At 36.6% G+C, this 7,226-nt stretch overlaps 1 long non-coding RNA gene across 1 annotated transcript; it reads left to right on the top strand.

Annotated features, from left to right (window-relative positions):
- The first annotated feature begins 633 nt into the window (after positions 1 to 633).
- LOC128559169 (uncharacterized) lies at positions 634 to 5,793 on the top strand. Its single transcript, XR_008372231.1, has 3 exons — positions 634 to 769; positions 4,430 to 4,515; positions 5,684 to 5,793. It is a non-coding gene; the product is annotated as an uncharacterized LOC128559169 (long non-coding RNA).
- Positions 5,794 to 7,226: the final 1,433 nt, after the last annotated feature.

Here is a 7,226-nt window from a genome sequence, read left to right as displayed (position 1 = left end):
GTTTGATGATTTGGTATGATTAATAGGGAATCGATCCTACCGATTTTCGTCGCATAGCGACGAAAATCGGGATCGAATCCCACTACGGTAACATACGAGGGTATCCAAACAACACATACTATCCAAATAAAAAAATATGGAGTTCCGGTTTAGACCATGGGCGTGCGACGACCCCGATGAAATTCGGGATATCACGGTCTTCGTTAATGTTAATAAGCGTCAGTCAGATCAGTAGGCGAAACGCAATATCCGCACAATAAGATGTCTGCGACCCGAAAGAATATTCAAAGTAAGCTGTTAATTTTGTTGCGTCAGAAGCTAATCAGCCGGTAACGTGACTACACTGATATAATTTGTGATACAAACATGCTTTATTCAATACTGAGTAGCATTTTTAAACGGCGACATTTTGAATATTTTTATATTTAGAGTGAGAGTGGGTACAGTACTGTTACACTGGCGCCGACATTTTGAAAATTTGAGAAAACAAAAACATTCTCCAACGAGTTCTTCAGCTCGGGGAATGAGAGAATAGATTCACCTTTGTGTCGCTTTTCAGATCGTATTTTAATTCCTTTCCGGTACTTTAGTTTCTTTGAACTTCTCTGTTACTCACTAAGGATACAGTATTGAATTTTTGAAATTAAGAAATCCGTGATTTTACTTGCAGGCATGACTGATAAATGGAATTATTTTACTTTTATATAGAATATGGACGGCACTCCAGTACAGCATGTGCATGGTTGGACCTGTTGACATTTTTAGAAACGTGAGTAACTAACTTTCCATTGTATAATAATAATGTAAACAAACACCCCACCCATAAAAAGCATAGAAATTCCTTATTGCTCAGCCCTAAGGCTATATATATATATATCTATATTTTTTTCTATAAGCCGACCCGATTCCCTGGTAACAGGCTGGTAACATTGCCCGATCGGGTTTTCGACATAAAAACTAACATTTTTTGAAAAATAGTAAAGATATTTCTTTCAAACTTGGTTCATATGACACAAATTAAAATAAAAATAACTTGGTTGCCTTCAGTTTTGGTAGAATTATTTCCCCTTTTCAGATTTTTATGACGCATAATTTTTGAATTCCAAAAAAATTATGTGTTAATGCATTACATTATGCTATTTGCGTTTGTTTCGTATATTCCACACTCATTTGACACTGTGCAAGTTGAGCTTATGATTCTGCCAATAAGCTGTGCTCAGCCTAAATATAGGGAATCGGATTGGCTTATAGAAAAAAATATAGATTTTAAACAGGCTGGTAACATTCCCTGATCTGGCTTTCGACATAAAAACTAACATTTTTTGAAAAATAGTAAAGATATTTCTTTCAAACTTGGTTCATATGACACAAATTAAAATAAAAATAACTTGGTTGCCTTCAGTTTTGGTAGAATTATGTCTCCCCCAGGAGACATATTGTTTTTGCCCTGTCCGTCCGTACGTACGTACGTCACACTTCATTTCCGAGCAATAACTGGAGAACCATTTGACCTAGAACCTTCAAACTTCATAGGGTTGTAGGGCTGCTGAAGTAGGCGACCCCTATTGATTTTGGGGTCACTCCGTCAAAGGTCAAGGTCACAGGGGCCTGAACATTGAAAACCATTTCTGATCAATAACTTGAGAACCACTTGACCCAGAATGTTGAAACTTCATAGGATGATTGGTCATGAAGAGTAGATGACCCTTATTAATTTTGGGGTCACTTCATCAAAGGTCAAGGTCACAGGGGCCTGAACATGGAAAACAATTTCCAATCAATAATTAGAGAACCACTTGACCCAGAATGTTGAAACTTCATAGGATGATTGTACATGCAAAGTAGATGACCCCTATCGATTTTGGAGTCACTCCATTAAAGGTCAAGGTCACAGGGGCCTGAACATTGAAAACCATTTCCGGTCAGTAACTTGAGAACCACTTGACCCAGAATGTTGAAACTTAATAGGATGATTGGTCATGCAGAGTAAATGACCCCTAAATTGTTTTTGGGGTCACTCCATTAAAGGTCAAGGTCACAGAGGCCTGAACATTGATAACCAGTTCCGATCAATAACTTGAGAACCACTTGACCCAGAATGTTGAAACTTCATAGGATGATTGAACATGCAGAGTAGATGACCCCTATTGATTTTGGGGTCAGTCTATTAAAGGTCAAGGTCACAGTGGCCTGTTCATGTAAAATCATTTTTTGGAAATAACTTGAGAACCACTTGACCTACAGTGTTGAAACTTAATAGAATGATTGGACATGCAGAGTAGATGACCCCTATTTATTTTGAGGTCACTTGATCAAAGGTCAAGGTCACAGGAGCCTGAACAGTGACTTGAGAACCACTAGGCCAAGAGTGTTGAAATTTAGCGGGATGACTGGACATACCAAGTAGATGATCCCTATTGCAGCCAACCATCAGTGTCTCTTTGACTTTTCGCTGCTGACCCCTATTGACTTCTTGCCTATAGGACTTTGCATTGGGGGAGACATGCGCTTTTTTTACAAAAGCATTTTCTAGTTATTTCCCCTTTTCAGATTTTTATGACGCATAATTTTTGAAGTCCAAAGAAATTATGTGTTAATGCATTACATTAATCATTTCATTATGCTATTTGCGTTTGTTTCGTATATACCACACTCATTTGACACCGTGCAAATTGTCAACAGTCGGGATAGCGTTGATAAGCGCAACTTGGCGCAGACATGCAATTCAGCTCGATCTTTCTTTGGAATATGTAATACTGTTTACATGTCGTACTGATACAACCACATTTTAAAATAAATCCGTATTGATATGGCCACATTTTAAGATTAAGTCATATCTGATCCCTAACAAATTCGTAATTACAAAAATACAGCCCTTATCTGGAGCTCTGAAGCATGCTCGATTAGTTGGTCAGAATTATGAAGGAATTGAATTCAAACTGTTCCATAAATGCAAGAGTTTAAGAGTTAGTCAGAACCATAATCATGCAGAAGATGTAATTACTTTCACAAATCACAGGACTCAAATTTTGGACTCGCTAAATGCAAGTCAGTTTCATGGAATGCGAGTTAAGATAAAAATTTCACACAATTTATTTTGCAAATACAAATAATAGTCAAAATTGTTGCAGTTTTGGTTAATGTTTGTAGATTCCCTTTCATTTGAGGATAACAGAAAACATAACATCTTTTTTGGTTAGCCATTTTTTGTTGAATGGATTACTGATTATATTAAAAGAAATGTAGAGGTCTATCTTATAATTAAATCTAGAACGCAGGCTATCTTACTAATTCTTACATGTATACAGTTGAATCGGTATTTATAATATTAAGTACGAAAATTTGCCTTGCCGTAGTTTCAGCCAGTAGTTAAGTTACGCCATCAATGATGCGTTCCGAATTACTTTGAGGGACATTTTGAGTTATAACGCACAAAATTGTATGCCAAGGAAAACCGTGCAAACAATATTTATGTTCTAGCATGATTTTTTAGGATATTCTAACATTTTTAATTGAAAGTCTAAATTTGCAAGTAGATTTCAGATTTAGCAACAAGAAAAAAAGCTACGTGCTAAAATTTGCAGTACGTTGGTCAAAAAAGTTAAATTTGAGCTCTGCAAATGCAAACTGAAGCCGCTCACATTACTTGTTGTTCCGATGCATTCAATTCCTGTTCTTCTAGGAATCCCCAGTTGATCATGTCCCAAACAATATGATGAAGTATTTTGAGGGTATAAGCTAGACCGGTTGTTTTATGGTTCAAAATTCAGCTTTAAGTTCAGGCATGTGAAATAATAATTTGGTGTCAGGCTTGGAAAATTTTCTATCTGGTTGCCAGAATGGGTTAGTTGAAATCTGAATTATGTACAATGCACACATACTCAAATATGTTTAAAGTTATATTTATACATTTAAGAATCATGACCGTCACATACCAATAAACAATTGTAGCATTTTGTCGGCTCCTGTGTTCATACTAAACTGAGGAAGGCAGAACAAATTCTTCTAGCTGCTTTACAAGTCTGTTTTTGCCTTTTAATGATATCGAGCAAAGTGAATGTCATAGACCACCAAGTCAAAGAGGTACCTGGAATTCACTGGGTTAAAGTAATGGTTTACTGTTCTGGCTGGTCAGTCGTGTAAACAAACCTAATCTCATACAGTGACTTTTCTTTTTCAAAACTGAAATTTTTAACCGCATTTACTTTGTTTCATTGTACATTTTGACAAAATTTGCTACTGTTTTATTTTCATTAAAAAAGTTTTATTTCACAAATTTCTCCCGCCATGCCAATAATATAATTGGGGTCATTTTATTGGCATGAAAATTGAAAAACTGCAAAAAAGATGTTACCCTTAGACCTTTGAAATTTCAAAACTGATGGTTGTCCATGTTTTCTTAATTTGCTCACTTTTTCACTATTTTCAGGCATCTTGGTCTATTATACAGAGTATTGTTGTACTGCTCCAAAGTGCTTGTTGACAGACTGAAACCACTTGCTTGCAGCTCATAAGGTATTTCTATCTTTCTGTTTCTTTATTATATAGTTGCAGCTGTGGGCAGCAGTTTCAATCATTCAAAAAGCATGATAATTACTGTATACAAATTAGTATTTGTGTGGACAGATTTTTGCGATTGAGTCAGTGCACAGAATCAAATACCAAGGAACATTAGGAGTATAAAAAATTGTCTGTTTCCTGTATCCTGACCTACCATAAATTTTTGGCCAGACCCTAAATGTTTTTATGGCCTTTGAGAACATTTTTGTTTCAACTTTTTGACAAAAAGTTGCAAAATTGCACTTTTTATGCTTTAAACATGGACAGTGATGTTATAAATCAACTTACTAATGCTCTAGAGGCAATACACCCCTATTTGTATTTATTTTTTGACACAAAAATAATTTCCAAAAAGTCTCCCTAAAAATAATTTTAAAAAATCCAAAGAAAAAGTTTTTCCGACCTACCTACCCTAATTTTTTTAGCATGTTACCGGAAACAAAGAATTTTTTTTAGGCCTTAGTAAAGACTCCCATTTCATTTTCTTGATGAAAAAACATTTCTGGACAAAACCATAAAAATTAATACATGTATGCAAATTTAAACAATTATTAGCTCGATCACATGTCACAGGGTGACAACATGAGTTGATGTTCGTCATGTGTCAACAATTTGTAAAAAAATCTTCTTCAGAACCCTTGGGCAGATTTACACCAAACTTCACAGAATGATCATGGGGTGGTCCTCTTTCAAAATTACCCAAAGAATTTAATTCCATATAGAACTCACCGAAAAGAAAAACTTTGAAAATGATTTCTTGTCAGAAATTGTTAGCCGGCAGGGCTTTTCATCCTTATATGACAGAGGCCTATATTCGGCCACTTCCCAATCCAAAAATATTGCATTTTTTTCCCAGCATCCCAAAATGCAAGGTAACATTTCCCAAAAATCACATCAACAAATGGTTTAATTTTGTTTACAGCTTAGTATTAACGGAGGAAGCGGTTCTCAGATATTGATTTTTTAGTGAGCTTTTGTGATCGCGCTGCGTCCGTCGTCCGTGCGTGCGTCCGTAAACTTTTGCTTGTGACCACTCTAGCGGTCACATTTTTCATGGGATCTTTATGAAAGTTTGTTGGGGTCTCTTTTTATCAATTTACAATGTTTGATTTGTGTTTTACAGGTTTACTTCTTGAGAGCAGGCAGCTACAAAATGGAAGGTCGACAAATCCAGTATACTTGAAAAGCAAGAAAGAAACACCAAAAAATATGAAAAGACAGAAATACAAGTGAACTTGAATAAAAAACAACTTTTAAGGATAGGAATTCAGGGTTTACTTGGAAACTAAATTTATTTTGAGAGCAGCAGCGATTGACTAAGCTCTGTTACTTTAAGAGATAATGTATTATCACATTGGTTTTGTTATTGTCGAGTCCGCTTGTGGAAGCGAAGACATAGTTGTCCTAATGTCTGTTCGATGTATGTGCGTGCGTCCGTCCGTCCGTCCGTATTTGTTTGTCCAGACCATAACTTGGACATGCATGGAGCAATCTGGTTTATATTTGGTATGAATGTTAACCTCAGTGAGACGGAGTGTCGTGCACAAAACCCAGGTTCCTATCTCAAAGGCCAAGGTCACACTTACAGGTCAAAGGTCAAATTCAAAAATGACTTTGTCTGGAGCATTTCTTCTTCATGCATGGAGGGATTTTGATGTAACTTGGCACAATTGTTCACCATCATGAGATGGAGTGTGATGCGCAAGAACCAGGTCCCTAGGTCTAAGATCAAGGCCACACTTAGAGGTCAAAAGTCAGATACAAGAATGACTTTGTCTGGAACATTTCTTTTTGATGCATAGAGGGATTTTAATGTAACTTGGCACAATTGTTCATCATCATGCGACGGAGGGTCATGCGTAAGATCCTAGAATTACTTCCCTTTGTTGTTACTATAAATAGCTTACATTTGTAACTTTTTTATTACTGGTCATAGGGAAAAATCAAGACCACTTTTCTGTAGTACAACATGCATGTTACATCCAATTTTCAGGTGTATTTTGACCTATCTCTGGTGGTGCGGATTTTTGTGTGGACTAAGAATTTTTATGCCCCCGTCGGTCTGTCTGTCGGTCTGTCAGTCTGTCCACAATTTTCGTGTCCGGTCCATATCTTTGTCATCGATGGATGGATTTTCAAATAACTTGGCATGAATGTACCACAGTAGACAACGTGTCGCGCGCAAGACCAGGTCGTAGCTCAAAGGTCAAGGTCACACTTAACGTTAAAGGATAGTGCATTGATGGGCGTGTCCGGTCCATATCTTTGTCATCGATGGATGGATTTTCAAATAACTTGGCATGAATGTATACCACAGTAAGACAACGTGTCGCGTGCAAGACCCAGATCCGTAGCTCAAAGGTCAAGGTCACACTTTGACGTTAAAGGTCATTTTTCCTGATAGTGCATTGATAGGCGTGTCCTGTCCATATCTTTGTCATTCATGCTTGGATTTTAAAATAACTACGCATGAATGTGTGACACAGGAAGACAACGTGTCGTGTGCAAGACCCAGCTCCGTAGGTCAAAGGTCCTAAACTCTAACATCGGCCATAACTATTCATTCAAAGTGCCATTGGGGGCATGTGTCATCCTATGGAGACAGCTCTTGTTTTTTATTTATTTATTTTTTTTTTTTTTTTTTTTTTTTTTTTTTTTTTTAAATT

The sequence above is a fragment of the Mercenaria mercenaria genome, chromosome 8, assembly GCF_021730395.1.
Source record: "Mercenaria mercenaria strain notata chromosome 8, MADL_Memer_1, whole genome shotgun sequence".
Taxonomy (NCBI): Eukaryota; Metazoa; Mollusca; class Bivalvia; order Venerida; family Veneridae; genus Mercenaria; species Mercenaria mercenaria.
The sequence above is the reverse complement of the archived record's forward strand: the minus strand, read 5'-3'. Positions and strand labels throughout refer to the sequence as shown.